Source organism: Ambystoma mexicanum, chromosome 6p (assembly GCF_040938575.1).
Source record: "Ambystoma mexicanum isolate Mex_15411 chromosome 6p, UKY_AmexF1_1, whole genome shotgun sequence".
In the NCBI taxonomy this organism is placed as follows: Eukaryota; Metazoa; Chordata; class Amphibia; order Caudata; family Ambystomatidae; genus Ambystoma; species Ambystoma mexicanum.
The window spans coordinates 1,247,947,656-1,247,970,252 of NC_090935.1; the positions used below are offsets into that span (position 1 = coordinate 1,247,947,656).

The window sequence follows — 22,597 nt, forward strand, 5'->3', positions numbered from 1 at the left end:
CATTGACTGGAACAAAGCAGCACTTTCTTGCCTGCAAGTAGCCACTTCTACCTGCATTTTCCGTCGTATTGTTGTCACTAGATCCTTCAGTATCACTTCCATGATTCAGGCGAGAAAACCGATTCTCACAATCCGTCACATACACGGCTGTGACAAAGCAAAGCTCTCAGGAATCATGAAGAGGTATCCACTGTACCTGAAAGAATTCCACTCTCAGAGGGAAGAACCCTCACGGGAGGGTTCCCTTAAAGGTAGGTGCACTACTTGACACAACTCCTGAAGTGCAGTGGTTGAGGGTTCTCGATCTGTGGGGGGATGAGAGGACAAGTGTTAAAAGCAAGGCCCTCTAAAATCCAGGGCACTATGATTACGTGGTGGATGGATAAGAAGACCCACCTTGAAGTTCAGGGGTCAACGGAGTAGGTTAGCAGTCTATCCTTGTGATAGAAAGTTATTTGCTTTTTGTAAAGGAGAGAGGTACCAAGAACAAGGTATTGAAAGAAAAATAAAATAAAACAAGGTTAGTTACCTAGAAAACAGGTCACATGAAATCTGCTTCTCCAATGCAAGTTGCAGCTCTCCGGAAGAGGACCAATGTAAGAACACCATAATCTGCGTTCTGCACCACTTTATTCCTTTCCTTGCTACCATGCAGGAGCGCCCGCGTGCTGATGATCCATTCGAGAAAAGAATCCTCCAGCATGTCAGGAATGTTCCAGCATGGGCGCTCCCACATTGCAACAAGGAAAGCGCTCTGCCTGCCTGTGGAGATATGCGCTGCACCTGTCTTCGACCAGGAACTTTGCTGAGCATCCCAAAGTCCAAGGTAAGTAATGGGCCCCTGTTTAATATGTCGAGAAGGAACGCAGGGTCCTAACAATGATATCTCAAAACTTCTTAAGTGATGAGACAGCCGTCACACAATAAGTGATACCAGTTTATTTCTTTTCCGTATAAAAACAAAAGATTCAATACTTTTCAATCAAAAAATGAGCCAGCCATTAGAAGGTCACTAGCCACGACATGTACATGTTTCAGTCCTTAATGAATCATCCTAAATTAAATTTGACATCAGTTAACCTAATACATTAGTCCGACTAGCAATATTTACAATAACCGCCTAATTATGAGGGCCCAAAAATACTTTTAAGACTTTTTGAACCATCTTGTCCTTAAACCAAAAAGAAAGTCCATAGCGTACCGGAACGCAGTATCCTCATGCTGAAAAGCACAGATGTTATGCTAGTATGCTGCGTCTGTATAACCCAGTGTTCAATCCATGTACACGTGAAACACTGAATTATACAGGTGTAAAATATAATTTCCAGGTAGAAAACTGGACGCAATCTTACCCCTCATTTGTTTTCCATAAACAACAATGTTTGGTGAAACTTCATTCTAGGAGACACAGCGTTTGCTTTGTTATGGAACGCTGGTGTATCATGCTACAAATAAGAAATGTCCAAAAAAACAAATAACGGAATGAAATTTCCTACAGTGTGATGTGGCTACAAAGAGTGCCAACGTGCTCTTGCAAGGAGAGAATGCACTCAATCAATGCTTATGTTGTAATTTCTTAAACATGTAACCACGTTGATAACATCACTCAAGATACACGAAGTACGGAGAAATGTAAAGATCGTACAATGCTTTAAAAATGTAAGCACAAGTCACGTTTAGACTACACAGTGTGTCCCCATGATAAATCCAAAAAACACTATCTCGAACAGAGGTTTGTGTCAAATTATGATCCATACTACTTTAAAAAGGTATCAATTTCGATTCCACTGTTCATCACAGAGCGCAAAATACACTGTAGTCTGTGGTTCCAAAATGATTCTCTCTGCAAGAGTCTTTTCTCACAGTCTCCATTGCGTGGGTGTCTTAATATTACATCAATGATTTGAAATTTCAACTTAGACATTTGATGTTGATATTCCTTAGTTGGGGATGGTTTCCCATGGTTAGAGCAATTTTGCTCCTGCTTCTAGCCCAGGAGAGTCTGGCTAGATTGACACCAACAGCTACTTTTGGTTCCGGAGGAAAACGCACCTATGTGACATTAACTTTATGTATTTGGGAATGTGCATAAGAAACCATTAGAGACATCTAGAAGACATTTAAAGCATAAAGAATTGTATACAATGGAGAAAATGTTAAGGTTTGCCACACGCATAAAAGTTAGATTTGCGGGACGCTATGTGCTAGCTCATGGTTCTCTAGGGATGGCTCCTGCCAACTAGATGATGGCCGATACCTATGAGCTATTTTTAGCGCCTGCTCATCAAATCTTAATTTAGACTCCAGTTTCCCTAACATAGATATTACTATACAGACATTTCAGGCAGTAAACTGTACATTCGGTAATACACGTTGCATAATGTTTTAATATTCTTTTTCACATGTTGACATTTCCAGATATTACATTATTGCAGTGTATGCAATTTAAACAAGGAAACGTACCAGTTTTTGGTTGTTGAAGATATGTTCGATTATCGTTTACTTGTAACGCATCTGCACATACACGATATTCCCGTAAATACCTCTAGCATTTATATGCCATTTTATGGAAACCCATACATACTTGCTGTAAATTAGGTTCTGAGTGAAGTATCAGGTAATGGGTTTGGATTAATTTAATTACTTGAGGGGCCATTGGTCAATATGTGGTTGGAAAAACTAGTTGTGGTGTGGAGTGAGCTGGTTTTGATTTGCATTGCAATAGATATTTTGTTGGTTTCAATATAGCATTTGAATATGCTTGGTAAATTGTTAACCAAATTTCTGAGATGGAATGAGTCCCACTTTAGTAAGGAGTTTCGATCAGTATTTTTATGGTGGACGGTAAAACAAACATTTTTATCCACTGATGAAAGTACATTAGCGTCCACAAAGGTGACCAGTGTCAGAAAATGTCTACATTAATTATATGCTGCTATGAATAGTGTTTACAAATTGAAAAAGTTGTATAGATCAACTTCTGATCTGCTCCAAAGTAAGAAAATGTCATTAATGTATCTCAGCCATAATATCCTTGCTTTTTTTTCAATTGTTGGAAAGTAAATCATGTCTTTCTCCACTTTTTGCCTAAATAAGTTTGCACATACTGGGGTAAATTGTGCCCCCGTTGATGTGCCTTTCAGTTGTTGAAAAAAAGCTGGTATTAAATCTAAAATAACTGTTATTAAAAATAAACTGTAAAAGTTCACACAATAAAGCCATGATGTAAGTCCAAGGCTTTATGTTTTTGTAGTGCTACTTGAACAGAGCTAAACCCTTTCTCATGAGGGATGTTAGTATATCAACTGGATAATCCAATGTACCCAAAAGGTATGTTTAGTTGTTTAAATTGCATCTTTCCAATTTGGTAATAAATTCTGTGTTGTCATTAATATGTGTATTTTTGATAATCAAAGGTTATAGAGTATTGTTAACGTATACAAAAATGTCCTCAAATAGAATCATTTTGTGCCACAATTAGCCTTACTGGTGGATTGTTAAGATCTTTATGTATCTTGGGTAAACAGAAAAAAACTGGATTGTGGGATGTTTTTGAAATGGTTTGTGTGCTTGTACTTATGCATCTTTGTTCTTCAGCGTATGTAAACCTTTAACATTTAAAATCATAAACAAACATGTACGAATACAAAAGAAAATAGGTGTTCAGCGTTAGTCAATATTTCTTCAAGTTTGGCCTGTATGATGAATATTGTATCCAGCCTTGTGTGGAGAATGCACACACACAAAAATGAAAAAGGTATCTGCATTTTTTCCATTTCCTTTTGAATTTGGAGGCCATGGCTATCCCTGCTTGGCATAGATTATCTTGGGTTTGGATACTTTTCATCCCTGTCAACAGCATGCAGTGGGACAGCAGGCTGCCAGCTCCAAGCACCTTGGATTAAAGCGCTATATAAATCTAATAAAATACAAAAAATAAAATACAAACTCTCTGAGGTAGAGATTGCCAGGTACAGCTCTGGAGGTATAAGCAGAGCAGTAGGTTGTGCTAAGCACAGCATTCTGCAAGTGTGGTTTCGATGGGCAGGCTGAGAGATGAATGAGAAGAGTATGGGGATACTAACGGAAGGGACTGAGAAGGGAGAGAAAAACTAAGCAAGTACAAGAGAGAAAGGAAGGGTTGAAGTTACAAGCAAAGCCTTCGATGGAGATATAAAGGTTTCCTCAAACTCACTGTTGTAAACCACGTAATTGCCAAAACAGCCCAAAATTGATTAGCATTTGGTCTTAGTTGTATGCGTTTTCCCACTTTATAGTACACATTCCCCATATCGCCTGTAAGTACCACCATTTTCCATCTTTGACATTCTCAAATGAGAAAAAATGCTGGCAAGCTCAATGTGCAAGAGGACCTCCTCCCTTTGAATGTTTTTATTTTTTTTACTCCAGATATTTCCACAAGTTTTGTGGAGGCACCAATTTCGATCCTTGTGTCTACGGAACACATGTCAGGCTATATATTAAGTTAGCCAAGCTCATGATAAACCCCAACAAATGACAGGCAGTTCATGCTTACTGGGGTGCTGCAGTCACAGGATGCACCAATATCACTTCTCAGCACTGTCACAGGAGGAAATTGTAAGTCCCTGGATAGGTGGCTTAGCCTTGCTGTTTGCACCTTCTCCTTCTTGGGGTTGTGACAAATCTGGACAATTAGTCCTTCTGCCCAGAGGGAAGCCACCCCCTTTGAGGATAGGGAGGTGAACCCACCCAGCAAGATCCTTCGTAGGGGTCTCGGCAAGGAGACCTCGCTGGGAGTTACTCCCCTCTTGGGGACAAACACTCCCATTCAGATGAGCCCATAGTGCACGGTTTGCCCACATGGGAATTAGAAAGACTGGTGTTACTTTTGTTTTGAATCCACCAAATACTGACATTTCTTCAATCTCTTTGGTTTCAGGTAATGCTGAATCTTGCCCCGAACTCCAGTCAAACAGATGTGACACACCCATTTTGCTTGTAATGACATCCATAAAACTGCGAGAAACTAATTATGAATGGAGAAGAGAGAATCCTACGCAGGAGATGTCCTGGCGGGGCGGAGCCACAATAGACCGCAGAGACAGCGCTATCGTGGAGAGCGAGAGACTCGCTAGCCAGATGCCAAGAGGCTGGCATCCTGACCGACCGAGAAGTCAAGGTCGGGAAAGAGACAGATGGAAAAGCAACAGTCGCGTCCGATGGAAGCTGTGGTTGGCCTGGAGCCCGGTAAACAACAAAAGACCAGATTGCAGAGGAGAGACCAAATCGCGAGCTCCACAAGAGAAGTGAATCCGCTGCCGAGCTTTGCAGCAGAAGGGAAGCGAACACTCACAAAAAGGTAATGCTATGGAGAGAGGTAAACAGTGTGATTCAAGGCAGGGGACGCCGCAAGGGTTACGGGAACCAGATAAACCCGAACAGAGACAAAGCAAAACCTATCTATGGGTCAAAGGGCTTTGGAGAGCACTGACAAATTGAAAGACATTCATAATGAAGGCTGGAAAGGGCCCAAGCGTTGTGGGAACCTGGAAAACCTGAATGGGCAGATGCTGTATCAAGCCACTGCTAAAGCAAGCCTGATAGAGGGCCACAGGACTTTGGGGGGGGGGGGGGGTCCTGGAAACAAGAAACCTAGAGAACAGAACTGGGAAGAGAGAGAATATGAAGGGTTCACGTGTTTGAAAACCAGACAAAGATACGTTCAAGCACGAAATGGTGTACGTGTAGTATGAAATATATATCAAGAGCTGAAGAAGTGCCATACGCAACCTGCAGAGAGGTTAAGGACTGTGCTACAATACATTGTTTTAAAGAAAGGTTCATCAAAATGCATAATTCTGTACGGAAAGAGATCTTGAACTGGATTAACTTTTCTTTTAATCCTTCTGTTTGGAAAGAGATCCAAACCATTGGGCCAGGCAACCACAAACGACAGAGGCAATTGCTCCAGCCTGTTTTTGCTAGTTTTATTAAGTGGTAGGGCCAGTTAGCCCGGTAGGGTTTGGATTAAGGACCATTTCTTTTGGGAAAATTGACGAGCACTATTAGTTTTAGTTTGCTAGGCAGGGAACTTCGTTCATAGGGATAGGGCTAGAAAGGGGATTTCTTTTTATTTAAATAAAACACCTTTAACATGCCAGTATTTAGTCAGTCAGACTCCTTCTTCTGGTTCACCACAAGGTGCAGCAGTCTGTTCAACCAATGGAGAGTACCATGGGAGGCTGCAGCCTCCACATTTTCCTTCGACAGCCCTCTGCCAGAGGCTAGTCACCAGCCACTCCAGTGCTATGCAGTAGCTACAGCACCAACAGACTCCAGGAGAGTGAGGATTGCCAAAAGCTACTGCATAACAAGTGCCCGGCTCAATCCATCAATCCCATCTCTCTGCAATGAGCAGTGGGAAACACACACACACACACACACACGTAAAATACTGGGTCAATAATACCCCGTCCATGTTTGAGGTCACGGTGGGCTACAAGATTAAATGGGATAAGGCATGCATCTTCCTACTGGCATCTCTAGCTCGTACCCCTTTTGGAGACTTGACGGTGGTGCCATTGAAATGGAAGCTAGATTTGCTTTGTAATCTGGGCATACTTATTCATCATGAAGACTTTGAAACATACACCCATATCCTGAAAGGCAACTGTATGGAATTTCATACTGAGCAGATTTGTCCAGTTATCTGTTATGGGACGTTTCATCATTTCTAAAAAGATCATGCTCTCAGGCCTGCTATATTTCTTCAGGAATATTCCTAAGTGGTTAATGCATTATTTTTTCTAAAGACTGGACCAAAAGATCATACTTCTTTTATAAGGGGGGGCTAAGCGGGTCTGAGTGGCCTTTTTAGCTCTGAGGGGGTATGAGGTTGGGGGGCAAGTGGTCCTGGATTATTAATTCTATTATATTGCAGCACAGCTCCAATATGTGTCACAGTGGCAAAGCCGAGCAGATACGGATAAATAGCCCGAAACCTTTGCATGTGCTACTTTGGCAGGAGAGAGGGAACACATAAAATTTGCTAATTGGCTTCATAGAGCTCTGTAGGTGTGGAAAAACAGACTCCAAATACAGGCAGTATCCCAGATTACTTCCAGAGCATTATCTTCCTCGGTACACTCACAAGCACTCTTCTATCTGGAGTGCAGAATAGTGCGAACGGACACTGGTTCCATCAAGACACAAAATAGTTTTGATGCTGGGAAATTGCTGCCCTTCCCAGAGCAGAGGCTTTAGTATAGACTGCAAGCTAGCATGTTTCCCTGCTTGCCAGACTTCGTGGGGAACTGTACTCGAGATGGAGTGCGATACTGGAGGAGCCCCCCCTTGTTCCTCCTGGGGATTTCTTTGTTCGGGCTGAGCAGTCGTGGGAGGCGTAGAACTACACTTAATAGTGCACCAAAGGCCTCAGGGGCACTCTTTCTGCTCCTGTATGGAGCAATATGGAGGAGGATCTATAGGATGCTTTGGACAATATGAGATGTTCGTGGATTTGTAGAATGGGTAAAAGGTTATCCAGCAATGCAAGATTTAAATTAATTCATTTCAACCTAGTACAAAGGGCATATGTGTTACCTCACTGACTTCCTACCCTAGACCCCACTATATCGCATGTTGCCACTGCTCTGCTGCTGAAGCAGCCTCCAGGGTTACAGTTTTGGTCAGCTGTAAAAAGCAAACTTTCTGAAGGGAAGCAATACAGGTGGTTATAAATATCAATTAAGATGTCAGAGTGTTTCACATATGATATGATAAATGATAGGTTATTTATAACGTGCTTAATACCCAGAGGTTTCTAAGCGCGGACCCGGGTATCGAACCTGTGGTGCTCCGTGTCGTCTTGCTCCCAAGGCGAGCACGTTGCCACTGAGCTATCCTCCATAGGTGTTGAGGTTGAGATTGATGCCTGGAAGGTAAAAGGATAGACAAGCCCTTGCTGTTGCTCATTTGCTTTTTGTCCTTGCCAGATAAGGGAAAGAAATGTGTTGGCAATCCCTGAAATGCCCAGCTACAAAATGATGGTCGTCTTAGGCAATATAAATTCCTGTGAAGTTTTTTTTAATTTTTATTATATATGGTTTACAATCTCTGTCTAACAGACATGAAAAGGAAAACCTTTACAATTTCTTGTACTAGAAACTACAACTAAACAAAAAAAAAAGACAAAAATGAAAAAAATGAAAATCCTTCTCTAAAACCAATAAATTAAAATAGACCTCTTTCTTACCCCTCTTAAAGAGGGGAGAAATAGTGACTTTTGTTCCTCTATTGCAAGTATAGGGACTGGAGAAGATTCAACACTGCTGCTGTTAACTGGATCTCGAGTTCTGCGATTACTCTGTGCCAGGTGTTTTCCAATGTTAACCAATCGGCTCTTTCAATGAATCTTCCTAGTTTTTTCAATCGCAGGTTCCACGTTTCCTTACATTCGATAAGCAGATGCTTTAAAGTTTGGTTTCCTGGGATTGCACATTATTTACATTAGATCACTGTCCTTTCTGACTGTTTCCGAATATTCAGAATTCCCCCCCGTTAATAGTATGTTCATTCTCTCTCTGAGAAAATGATTTCTGATTTTTTCATCCGGGAATTTTTCTAGATATCTTGGAAGTGTACCTATTTTTTTGTCAACTGTCAGGAAGGTGTTCTTTGATGTTGAAGATCTTATTTTTTCTATCGTTTTTATCCAGTCTGTTGTTACCAGCTCCCGCTTTATTTTCAACTGATTTTTCATCAGAATTTCCATATTTGACTCTGTTCTAGATATTACGTTTTTTATTTTTTTATCCAGGCTCTGTAGAATTTCAGATCTTAGTTTACTATGATGTTCATTAATATCTTCATACAATGAGCCTTTTTGGGGGGTTTATAATTTCTCTATAGAAGGATGTTAGTATCCAGTCTGCCATACAATTTAAAGACTTCAAACCTAGTTCAAATCGTGGCTGTCCCCCTGATGTAAACCATGGTAGAATTAAGGCTTTTTTCCAGATTCTTCCTTCTATTTTGTCCCAATTAAAGTTCCATAGTTGTGGTTTAGCTTCTATTCCGTATAACAGGACTGGAATTATTTTACTCAGGTAATACTTTACCATTGGAACAACTGAGAATCTGATCCTGATTTTGATCAGGCGGGGGATTAACGCATGAGCTTTGGTAATGAGGTCTCTCTCAGCTTTATGGTTGGCTGGGCTTGCACAGATCTTGTCTCCCAAGTATTTAAGATCTTCAACTTGAGGAATTCTTTGCCCATCCAGGGTCCAATGCTTATGTGATGTATTTTTCCTCAAATGTTTAAATACTAGTATCCTTGATTTCTTAGGATTTATTATCAGCCCATTCTCCTCAGCGTATTTACCCAATCCATCCAGCAGTCTTTGTAATCCGATAGCTGTTCTATCCAGCAGAATGATATCGTCCGTGTAGGCCAGCCAGAATATTTTTCTGCCATTTATGACTGGGCTTGCCAATGCGGACGAGATCAAATTGTCTCCTATGTCTGCTAGGAATAAGTTAAAGAATGTGTCTGCCCCCAAGCAGCCCTGTCTTACCCCTCTTTCCACTGCATCGGAGAGGTGGCCGTTGTTACCTAAGCGTACTCTTACACTTGTTCCCCTATGCAGTTCCATTAACATTGATAGTAATGACTCTGGTATTCTCTTTTTTCTGAGTTTGTGCCATAGCCTGGTTCTGTCGATCTGATCAAAGGCCGTGGAGAGGTCTATCCAGGCTCCAAATAAGGGAGTTTCTCCTTTGGCCCTTGTTGTTTCACGAAGGATGTTTAGTAAGGCTCCATTCAGAGCCGTTGATAACCCTTTTCTAAAGCCTGTTTGACATCTGGATAGCACCCCTTCCTGTTCTGTCCAGGTTGAGAGCTCATTCAGTAGCAATCTCATAAATATTTTACGATCAATGTCTAGTAGGGCGTTGGGTCTATAATTTGATGGATTTACCCTATCTCCCTCCTTGAAGAATGGTATGATCAAAGCGGTTTTCCACGATGGTGGAAAGCTCTTTTGCTGCAATATCTCCCTAGAGAACCTTTTCAACAGCTTTACCCACAGCCTCGGGTTTTCCCCGAGTACCTGGTATGTAAGGCCGTTTGGCCCTGCTGCTCTTGATAGGGAAGCTTTGGATAAGATTTCCAAAATGTCCTTCTCCTCAATTTATAATTCCCAACCTTTGTCTAAGGGAGGGCAAGTTTGTTCCTTTAATGTCTTTCCAAAGCTTTTTGTAAGGTATTCCACCCAGGTTCTTTCTGGGACCAGATTACATAGTGTAATACTAGAGTTTGATTCTAGTTCTCGTATCAGTGACCAGAAGCTTCTTGATGACGAGGACGAGACTAGTTTTAACATTTCCTCACCTTCGTTTTGGTGAAGGAGAAATTATGGTTCTTTGTCCAAGCTTTGTAGTTTTGTCTGATTATTTTCAGTTGCTGAGAGTATACTTCACTGTTGAGTTTTTGACTTTTCAATTCTCTGATAGTTTTCCTCAGGATTCTTTTCCTTTGCCTCGTTTCTTCATCAAAACTATGGAGATGTGTGTGTTTTCCACTGTTTGATGGCATTTTTGGGGGGGACAAGTGACCATAGAGTATTCACAAACTTGTCTGGGTTGCTTATCTCTTGAGCTGACTGTTCCGTCATATTTTGTAGTTTTTTATTGATGTTTCTCCCTCCTTGTCCATATTTTCTTAATCTTATTTTACCTTTCATTCCCATTATTTCTTAGTTATGAACTAAATTTGTGAAGCCAAACTCTGATTGATAATTCCAATCTCGAGTGGTCACTTCCTCCTCCATTTCTTATTTTTAGTTGTGATTTCGGGTGAAGAGGGTCTCACTGACGAATTTGTAATTCAACACTGAGGCTGATTTTCCCCTTAGCCATGTCATGCATGGCTCTTCATCGCCTTGGTTTACATTATTCATCATTTTCAAATACCAAGCCTTGGTGAATTCTAACCAGGATTTTCCTTTATTTGATAGAATTTGTTTGCCTTCAGCCCCCTTACTCCTTTTATGGTATACACATTCTGTGTTAAAATCCCCTACTAGCAGGATATCCAAATCTTGCCATTCTGTCTTAATCATCCCCATTACTTCTGCTAGCTTATCCTGAAAGGGTCGAATTTTGTTAGAAGCCGGATTCCAATACATGTTAATTACGATCAGGGCAATTTCTTCTGGGTTGGCAGAGGAGTGGACCTTGCAGGCCAGGATTCCACTTTCGTCTTTCCATATTTGTGTAGCACGTTTAAATGTGCTATTTTTAATGGCAGTTATTAAACCTCCCGCCGGCCTCCCTTTTGCTTTCTGGCTTGCTGGTAGACAAAAGGTTGTGAATCCCTCTATTTCTATTGGGTTTACAAGCAATGTTTCTTGAAAGGCCATTACATCAATTTTCTCCAGTAGATAATTTTTCATTTCTTTTGCCCTGAGCGTCCTGGAGCCTCTTGTATTCCAGCTAACCACATTCAGCTCTTTCTGCCTAAAGGTTCTGAATTCATATACCCATGTTTTTCAGAACTTGCGTGAGTAGATCTAGGGCCGCCAATGTTTCTTCTTGGATTGATGTTCTCTTCTCCGGCATATTATCTCCTTCTCCAATTGTGTCCCTGGAGCCCCTGCCTTCCGTCTGGCCCTTTTCCTTCAGTCGATCTTGTTCACTTGTCTGAAATCTGGTTATTATAGGATCAGAGGTGTATATTGTTAACCCTTCTTGTTCTAGTTCTTTACTTGCCTTTAGGATTGCTGTACGGGCTTTTGTTGAGCTTACTCCTATTTCTACAAAGAACAAATTTTCCCGATCTGGGAATTTCACATACTCGAAGTCTTCTGTAGAAAATAGGTAGAGGTCTCTGTTTTTTTTAAATTATGGATAGTATCGCCATTCTACTGAGAGGTTTAGTCTTTGCTCGTTTTGGTGATTTCAAAACCCGTGAGGGAATCTTTCTGAATGTCTGCATTGCTGCGTCTCCGCTCCCTGTCCTCTTCCTCCCTTTGGTTTATCGGTGTGTTTTCTTTCTCTCTGGTTTCTCTTATTTCAAATTCTGCGATAGTTTGAAATTTTATCATGGCCCAGATTCATAACCACTTCAGTAAAGGGCTCTTGTTCATTCAAGTTTGGTAGTTTTGGCGTAATTGCTTTCTTTTTTTCAAATATCGGGGCTATTCTTATTTTGGCCTCCGCTTCACCTATTGGTTTTGAGTTGTTTAATAAAAATTGGAACAAGTTTCAACTTTTTGTTGGTAGATATCGCCACTGCCTCTGTGGGCTTAATCTGGTTCTCAGTTTGTGAGCCTGCATTTACGCCCGTTCTTTTTGGTATGTTCGGGGCTTCCTGCCCTATACTTTTCTTTCCTTTCTGGCTTTGAGCTTGATTTTCCAAGTTATCTTCTGGTGTATTCTGCCCTTTCTTTAGGTCCTCTTCCAGAGATTTTTTGTCCTTTCGAGGTGGCGTTTTTTCCCCCAATTTCATATATGCTTTCTTTTTTCTCCCTTTCCTTTTTTTGACTATTGTTATTTCGTTTCTTTTTTTCTTGCTTTTTTGTCAGGTGAGGGAGTCTTTCCTGATCATTGTTTTTCTTTTTTTTTGCATTCCTTCTTCTCCTGGAATTTTGATTGTTTGCATCAGTCCAACTTATGATCGAGTCATCTTTAGGATCTTCTTTACCTTCATTTTGCGTATCTTTGATTTCCTCTCCAATGTGATCTTGTTCTTCCATCAATTGGGCTGTCTTTAAGGGCTCTTCTATTGTTGATTCTGACAAAGGGGTGTCTTCCTGCTCTTTAGAGTGCTGAATCCCAGCCCGGTTTCCTGTTCCTTTTTGCGCTGGTTTTTCGTTCCAGTTCCACATAGCCTTCAGCATCTGGTCTCTCCCAGACTCTTCTGCTTTCCCGAGATTCTTCAGGAGAGTACAGAGGAGAGCCGTTTCTTTTCTGTGGCTTAAGGAATGTTTTTTTCTCTCTTCTATTGATGGAATTATTGTAGTATGTATCACATTGTTGAGGCCAACCAATGAGGCTTCACATCTTGCTACTTCGTTGGTTAGTTCCAAGACTATTCCTGTTTGGGATTGATCCTCCCCTTTTAGTAGTTCAAAAACTGACACCAGAGAGTTTAGGATATAGTTGAGAGCACTCAAGGTTGCCCCACTTGTGGGTGGACTTTGGTCACCTTTTCTCTCTCTTCCCTCTTCTGGAGATTCATTGTTAGGACTCTCCATTAAAAGGCTTCCTCTATTTGTCTCTATGGTGTCTCTTTCTGCTTCCCTCTCAATTTCCGTCTCACTTTCAATGCTTTCCTGTGTTGTCTGTTGTTCATGTAATTTTTTTCTCATGTCGTCCTCTTCTGTCTGCTGAATTGGACCCTTTGTTGTGTATTCTACCTCTCCTTTTTTTGAAATATTCTTTGATTTTTTTTTTGTATATTTCTGGTGACGACTGTGTATTCCAGCCCTTTTTTCCAATGATTCCTGCATTCTGCCTGGTTTCCATTGTCGATTCTCTCCTCCTCTGACCTTGGGTTAAGGCTGTGGATTTGTACCTCAACTGAGTGTTGATTCTTCATTGCGGGTTCCTGCTACCTCCTGTCAGCAGGTGACCCTACTGTAGTGGAGTGCGCCACTGGCTCCAACTAGGAGTCATCCCACTCTGGTGCTTTTGTTGAATCCTAATGCGCCGTACTCCTTAGTTTCATTCTAAAAGCTGACGTTATAGGTGGGTATAATTGTGTGGATATTAATTGTTGTCCTTTTATTATTTCTCTTTACTATCTTTTTTACTTTTCTCTTAATACCCTCTCATCAGATTTGGATGAAATAGGGGTTTGTGTTTCCAAAATTTCCAGTAGCAGCCCCTCCCCAAGAATTTAGTTATTTGTGTTTTCCAAGCCTGATTTTAACATTGGATACCGTCTCCCCTTTTTTGTTGTTTTTCCTTCTCCCGATCTGCTCTCTGTATTTGTATTGGTTTCGGGATGGAGTCAAAAGGAGGTGCAGCTAGTAATAAGGGTGCTGGGTTCCCTACGTCAATAACTCAGTAAAAAAGTGCTTACCGTAGTATTCTTGCTTCTTTCAGCAGAACTGGTCTATAACTGGTTTAGTAGGCGTTTTCCGGCCCCTCAGGCTTCTTTTTCCTTTCTCCTCTCGTTGGCAGTCCGCCTTCCCTCCCGATCTGCTCCAGTCGACTTGCAGCAATAGAAATGGATCGTGCGATCTTCAAATTTGACACCCCCGACAAGTCAGAGGTGGCGCTCCATGCGCCGAAGCCGCCAAACAGCTAAACAGCTCCACTACAGCCCTTCTGCCACCTGGCGCACCCTTGCCCTTACGCCGCAAGGGTGCGCCAGGTGTGCCAATGAGCCCAGCTGGTGTCCACGTGGCTTGCACGTCACTGGGAAGGAGTTTCTGATGATTTAAAGCAAAGGCATCCTTTTCACCTTTCGCTTTGGATAAGGTTCGTGCGGGCAGCAGAGTACACAAAAAAGCTGGAAAAAAAACAGCTTTATGCTCCTTCTCTCCGCTCGCTCTGCAGCAGTCCAGTAGTAAAGTACAATAATACAGATTAGATAGATCTCAGCGCCGCCAAAGCTAAACAGCTCCACTACAGCCCTTCTGCCACATGGCTTACCTGTGAAGTTCTATTGACCTTTTTGTTATACTGCTCTCATTCCACTTATAAAACTGTATCCCTGGAAGAGCATGTTGAATTGGATTTCTCCCTTATTCCCTTCCCCGACTTGATGGATATATTATCCTCATTACGATCTTCTCGGTGGCCAGAAAACACTATTCCTCCTAAACTAATTCTTGACCATAAAGAAATATTTGCCCCCTTCCTTGTTAGAAAAAGAAGAATTTACAAACCTAACAACCAGGTTCCTGTTTCTACAAAAAGGGTCATCATCATTACACTCCTAGTTAGGAAAGCTGGGCTTGATCCCAAAGACACCAACAACTGTAACTTTTTGTTAAAAATACTGGACAAAAGTGCCACCATACAACTTCAGTCATTTATTGTAGCATCCAAGATCTCGCATTCTAGACAATCTGGCTTCCGACAGCATCATAGCACAAAGACCAATCTCTTAGATCTACAAACCCACATGCTGAACACCTCCGACAAAGGTAATACAGGAATGCTTGTATGATGAGATTTGTCTGTGGCGTTTGATCTTTTGAACCACGACCGCCTTCTGCTTACTGAGAGATGCAGGGCTATGTAGCCCGCATACCATCAACTGGATGAAGTCCTTCTCATCACATCAGAACTCCAGAGTTTACTGCGGAGGTGCCATTTTGCCATCGGCACCCATTGTCTGTGGTGTTCCACAAGGAGCATGTATGTCTCCTTTGCTCTTCAATCCAAAAACCAGGGCCCAATGTGACCTCGTAGATGAGTTAAAGATATTTTTCGCTAACTATGGGGACGATACTCAGCTAGTCTTTGAACACTCAGGGGACCAGAATCTTGATACTACCAACTTACAATACATCGATAGCTGGATTGAGACCTAGATGAATTTTAAATGTATGTGTCCAATGGGAACAAGGCCGAGTTGCTGATCATTGGTTCCCCTCGAGCCAGATCCAAACTTGATCCCAGATACCGGTCTTCTTCTATTCATGAATGTTGTATTTTGGTTTCTAAGAGGGTCAAATCCTTAGGTTTCTATCTGAATTCCTCACTCAGCTTTGAAGCACATGTTAACCAGAAGGTGAAAAATTGCTCATACTACCTCAGATTACTGAGGAACCTTCGACCTTTCCTATCTGAGACCAAATGTTCATCCATTGCATGGGCAATCATTCTATCCAGACTTGATTATGGAAATGCTTTGATTGGTGCTCACAAAAAACATACAGGATTTACAGGCGATACAAAAAGATGCTGTACACATCATTAAAGGTGAATCCAGGAGAGAGCACATTACTCACAGTCAGCAGGACCTACGCTGGCTCCGTTACTGCCGGTCTATAATTCAAGGTGGCAATACTCATTCATAAGTCCCTATATGATACGCTTCCAGCCTACATCAAAAACTTGATGTCCCCCTATGAACCCCTCAGAAGGCTCCGATCATCTACACTAGCTTTAGCTAAAACCCCTTATTTCAAGCTTGCCAATAGTTTAGGAAAATCATTCCATGCCCTTGCTGCTAAAACATGGAACTTTCTTCCTCTAGACCTTATGTAAGGTGTTTCTCCCTAGTCTAACTGTTTTGAATATCTTTATGGGTGGGATACAACCTGTATGAGGCATGAATAAGGAGTCTAACACCTCACTGCACGCATGTGCATCAAAGTATTGACCAGGGTGGACAAATAGATGGCCCCAGTAGAAACTGAAGTATGGTCCCTCACAGGGAAGCAAGCTAAAACAGTGCTCCTGGTTAAATCAACAAACGCAGTCTGGTTTTTGTTTCTTTAAATAAGCAGGACCCGCTTTCCTTTATATAATTGTATACCTTAAATCAAACATTGATACACATGTACCATATGCCTTGTTGAACCCTTAAGTAAGTCTTTCTCATTTAACACAAAATGGGAACAGTGTTTAACCATTTCCTTCCATCCATTATACACATATTTAGTCTCACTTGTTCTGCCTTAGAGTGACCTTAGCAGGTCCACTGGTGCCGACCTGGACCCAACTAATTCACTTTTGTTGACTACTTCTTCATAAGAATGAGTGTTGGCAACTGATAACCTGTGCCTACACCTCTGTTAAACTTTGTGTGCATATACCTCCAATCAATCCCCAGAGAACGTGAGCATTAATTAAATCTCTGTTCAACTCTTATCCTGTAGATTACCAAAAACATGCTCATTCATCTTGGTTAAATATTTGTTCAACATATCATGTAGATTACATAAGCAGTGCGCATTCATTTGAGGTACTTAATATTTAATTTGAAACGCGCCATAACTGTCCTATGCACACACCATGAAGCGGGCCTCCTCCGACAAAATATCCCTGTGGGGTTTTATAAAGCAAATGCCCCTCCCAGGATGGGTGAAGAGTTAAATAAAGGTCCCAGTATCCCAGCCTAGGCCTGAATGGGCCGCAGAAAGAATATGAGGAACACTTAATGTGCTGCCGCAGTCTCACTCCCACCAGGCACCTCTGCACATTTATTTCCAAATGTCCCTCAAAGTAGGCTCAGCCTCCTACCGCCGGAGCGCTGGTTAAATGTCAATTTCCTCTCTCTGTCCTGTGGTATGGGGAACGAAGAAGCATATAGACATTCGGGACACTCCTACGATCCCGGGGTGACTCGGCAGCCCGCATACGCAGGGCCAGGATCCCGTTCTCGGTGTTCCGCTTTCCTACCTGCTTCCATATTATATACTCGCTCCCAGCCTCTCTCTCTCCCTCATTTACGGACACCAGCCGGCAGAAACACATGGCAAGCGTGCCCTCCGGCACTCTCTCTCCTCCCCGGGTGGGGAGAGCATCTGGTTTCTGTCCCTGACACCCAGAGGAATCTTCTCTGGGACCAGAGGGCCTTGGTGCTCTCATTGGGAGCTCCGAGCTCCTTTCACTGTTTGTCTCCCATCTGTTTTTTCTCTCAGCCTATCCCATCCACTTCTTATGCCAAGCGGGGACTCACCAACTCAGACCGCCAGCAGGAGAGCCCGCTCCCGTCCTGAGGTAAACATCACCTCAGATGCAACCATGGTCCCCCTGTTGGTGGAACTTACCATTATGGTTCTAACCTCTCTCGGCGCTCCAAAACAAACACAGAAGCTCTCATAAAAGGTATCCAGTTAAATTATCGAAAAAATATTTTCGACATGCCTTTTTGTCGAAAACAAATTGCCGAAAAAAAGAATACCTAATTATTTTTTTATTTTATGTTTTTTTTTGTTTCACGAGTAAAAAAAAGTGTTTAGGCACCCCTATACCAGCATGTTTTCAGAGCCCAATGAATAAATAATAATAATTTAGGATTAAACCACAGAACTTGGATAGCGAGTGCACTGCAAAATGCCAGAGTTTGGGAATAAGTTCTTGTGTTGATTACTTTAACTTTACATATATATTATATTTGAATATGGATATCAAACATGGCGTACCAAAAAAACCCAAAAAAACACATTAAAGTGTTCACATATCTACAGTCCATCCCCCAAGGAAACGTACCCCACAAATCCAGGGAGATCAACTGGGAGGGAGAGCAGACCATTAACCTCAGGTCGATCCTTGCAAGCTAGTCCCACATATCCAAACATCTCTCACACCCCACATGAATTTATTAAGGAACTTAAGGAACCCCAACCAACCCATGTTGCTTTTTTTGTTTTTTTAATAAAGAACCTATTTAAATAACAATTTGTGGCTAGATTTAAAAAATATCTTGAAATTATTAAAGAAACAATACGATACATGCCCGTTTTTAATATGGAAGGCTTGCAAAGAAATTATGTATGGCTGGATAACAGTTTTGTTTTCACACATTGAAACCTAAAAGGCAAGGGAGCCCTGTAATGGTTCTTTTACTGCTATCAAGTAATTGGAATGCAAGATGCTAGTACCAAAGATCATGAGATTTTGCAGACTACTCTGGAGCCAATTATTGCTAGGAGTAAACGGAACACAAATTATCTGGATGAAAATACACAGTTATGTTTCATGAAAACCACTTCAATGATTGTGTGTCTTTTGTTGGGGTGGGTAACTATTATCATCCACTGCCTACTTGGTACCAACTACTGCATGTGCAACCTTTTTCATTTTTGGTTTAGCCATCCTCCTTTGAGGTATCCCTAGATGGTGAGTGAGAAGTGCTGTAGAGTTGCACCAGTACAGCAGTGGGGCAGTCATTACTACAAGTGGTATACCTCCGGACTCCTGCTGTGTATCAAAGCCCCCCAGCTTGGAGTATGATTGAGAGGATAGCTCAGGGGCAACATGCTCGCCATGGGAGCAAGACGACATGGAGCAACACAGGTTCGATCCCCGGGTCTGCGCTTAGAAACCTCTGGGTATTAAGTGCGTTATAAATAACCAATCATATCATATGGAATGACTCCACGTGGAGCGTTTAGGGTCTCTCCAAGTAACTTTGGAAAGACACACATTCTGAATCACAAATACTGCTGTTACACAGAATGCTCGTTAGAAGCCTTTACTTATTTCCTTTAATCACATCAACGAACAAGAAACAATGTAGAGCATAACTATAGACACATATGTACATATTCCCATTGGGATGACCGGGGCTCTGAATAATTTACATTGTCCCCCTTTTCAGATAAAGCACAGTTTCAAATCGTGCAGCCCTTTTTAAGGATTATAGCACTCCGAGTTCCTATTTGACTCTTAGCCCCTGTAAAGTGTTTGACAGTCAATGGCCTCGCCTTGGGGAAAACAACCTTGCTACACCCAGTAATGAGAACATTGTTGTAACGAGGGGGTTGAAAATGAACCCTGTGCCCAAAAATGAAGAGGGCTCTAAGGTGTTGCCTGCAGGGATACAGTTAGCCTGTCAAAAACACAAAAACCAATGTGCTCAAGGTACAATGCGTTTTAGCTTATTTGCTGATGTTTACCATACAGGTGGACCAAAGCACCCTGGCCCGCAGGTTCACTCAACCCAAGTGCTCTAAAGTGACAAAACTAAGTTCACCTGAGGCGGGCACCAGGGAAGCCCACTGCTACACTGTCAAAGTCAAAGGACTTCAATGTGCTTGAGTACATGGCAGCGCAATTCTAACGCTCTGTTGTCAGCTCAAAAGAAATCGTGGTCTGGTTCCATTTTCTGTCAGAGCTTCACTAATGACTTGCCAGCAGGACTGCTGATGTCGCAGAGGGTAAAGGCTCTGAAGCCCCATTGATGAGACAGGACGGGTAACATGAGGGACTACCTCAGGGGGGGCTGACTGGTGGACTGCTGCACCCTTAAGTTGAGGGTCCAGGAAAAGTATCTAGCCCTGGGAGGATATTCCATGGACACTATGTCAGTTAGCCCCTGCCACAACCGACTGTTAATTTCCTCTTCTTCACAGAAACACCCTCTTCAGCGTGTTCCATTTGCAACAATGTAGGAGGTGGGAGCCCTAGCTTGAGTTCTTTCCTCTTCAGCATTACGGACTATACCATTATTAAACCATCTATCCTTTTACATTTCCTGCATTTAAATACAGTAATCTGGTTACCTTTTAATTATAGGAGGATTTCACTTAAATGAAGCTGCTTAGCTTCCATTTGCCTAATCTTTATGGTGCAAAGTGCATTTTACTAGCAGCTGTGACAGATCCTTGGATGGAATTGCTCTAGGGGTAGGTTACTTTTTAATTGCCTCAGGGCTGAAGCACTGCTCATCAAGATGATGCTAATATGATGTACAAATGCTTTGGCTGAATAATTGTGTGACCTCTATGAGCCACCACGCCATAGCCAGACATGGCTTAAATTTACACAATTATTAGATTTCAAATTGGCGGGCAAGACAACTAAAAAGTCACCTCGGCCTGTTGGAACTTTGTGAGGAATGCATGGTGACAATTGAACCAGCCCTACTGCCACTGCAAGATAGGAGCTCGTAATGTCAGGAGACTGCCTCAGCAAAGGCACACAAGTGCAATATGAAAGGGGTCCGATTAGCAGATCTTCCAGAAACAGGATTACCTGCATCATTCACACGCTTAAAAAAAAAGCAAAGCCTTTCACACTCTAACAATGGAATTCTGTCAGCATTGTGTAGGGCCTGGACCTGGACCGATCAATGAACACACAATTACACAGGCGACTCAAGGTCACACTGGATGCAAGCACACTTGACAGACCACATACAGGCACTTTCACAAGTAGAATGAAAAAACAAATTGGTTGAGTTATGTCGAGGAAGATGACCATATCAAGGAAGATAGTTTAAATATGGAACCCAAAGAAGCCATAACTTTAAGAAAATAATCTTCTGCATTAGGTCAGTTACAATAATCAGAGAACACAGTTGTACAAATACAAAAGAAATCACTCTTAACCTGCATTAGGAGTCATTAGACACAACCTTTAACAAATTGCACTAAATTGCTCAACTGATTGTGGTTAAATGCAGTTACTTAACCTATTAAATTGCTATAGCGATGAATCCTTTCTTTGAAAGCTATGTTATTGCTTGGTGCACTCCATGACCTTTTATATCCATATGATATGTGACTGGACAATAGTTTCACGCCGGTAGTTAGTTTAAAGTATCACTTTAAGCACTATCTTATGGCTAAACAACTTTAACAGTATGTAATCAGATTCGTTATCAAACTTTCTGGGCACAGTAGGTAATAAACGGTCAAATACTTAAGAAGCATTGGCACCTACGATTTGTTGATATGACATACCATAAAAGTCACTACATTACGCACACAACTATTGTCCTCAGCTATCAAGCCAACGACAGCGGACCCAGAGACCTGGCATTCTCCAATTCGCAATGAGTTCGAAACCAGGATTAAATACAAAGTGTGCAAATGCGGCAACAAACGGGTCTAGTTCAACTGCAACGCGGCGCCGAATATCAGGGCTTAATTAACTGCCAATCATTAGTCATTAATACATTACAGGACTCTGTAGCTAAGATCTATTTAGTCATAACAATACGACCCACATCAGTTAATTTCTCTATCCTGCAACCAAAGTACCACAGAATCTTCATTGGGATCGAACACCACACGTGACAACACTATCCATTCTACTCGGGTGCATCGTGACGTATTGACTTTTAAACAAGCATTTAAATTGTTATTTGAAGAATGATTTTTTCAACTTGATGTTTACTTGTGTGGTTTTAATGATCAATTCTGCAGGGCTTGAGGTGATGCGTTGAATCCCAGGAAAACGACAGCTAATGCAATACTGAAGACTTTTTTTTGCACATACATGTTGACAGCACTACTGATTTTAACTTCTGCATGTTACCTATTTCCCAAGCTTGTGTACACTATTTTTACATTGACATGCTTTTAACTGTGCCAAGCTATAATAATGTTCACAAGTATTCCTTTTCCGCGGTGATCTTGCGGTCTTTCCTACTTACTTTCTGTTTACCTGGACGTCTTCTGGACGCTGCTAACGGCTCTCGTTATGGTACTGTTTACTTCCCATGAGAGAAACGAGCCTTGGCAACGCTCCGCCTCCTCTTCGCCACATGGCTTGCACGCACGGCCGTGTCTAGCAAGTCACGTGCCAGGCGCCCTCCATCTACTCGTCTTTCCAAGGCGAGGCAAGAGCGGGAACCCTGGAGGCATCGTGGCGGGGAGCTGGCGAACGCCATCATTCCCTCCGCTACCAAGCGATTTTGGTTCACAGTAAGAATTAAAGCTCTCGCATACATGGCTGTTATTTTAGTGAAGCGGGACGATTTGGCTTGGCCGGAGGGTGGGATTTCGGTGTATTTTGGGGATTCGAATTTCGTTATGTGCAAGGGGGTGTTGCTTGTGCATTGCGATTGAGCAGGAGCCTTACTCCGTTCCCAGGCGAATTTCCAGTAGTTCACAGTAATGCGGTCAGTTCTTTTTTTGATGTTTTCTCCTGGAGAGGCTTTTTTTGTCCTGCCCATTGGAGCGGGGTATTTTGGGGA

The 22,597-nt window shown here is 42.0% G+C and overlaps 1 protein-coding gene across 1 annotated transcript in view; it reads right to left on the bottom strand.

The window, feature by feature from the left end:
• CEP78 (centrosomal protein 78) overlaps positions 1–22,142 on the bottom strand; it is a 1,593,497-nt gene extending 1,571,355 nt beyond the window's left edge. Inside the window, exon 1 of the mRNA XM_069625901.1 lies at positions 22,055–22,142. The gene's annotated coding sequence lies outside the window, so the exon portion shown is untranslated. The remainder of the gene's footprint in view (positions 1–22,054) is intronic.
• Positions 22,143–22,597: the final 455 nt, after the last annotated feature.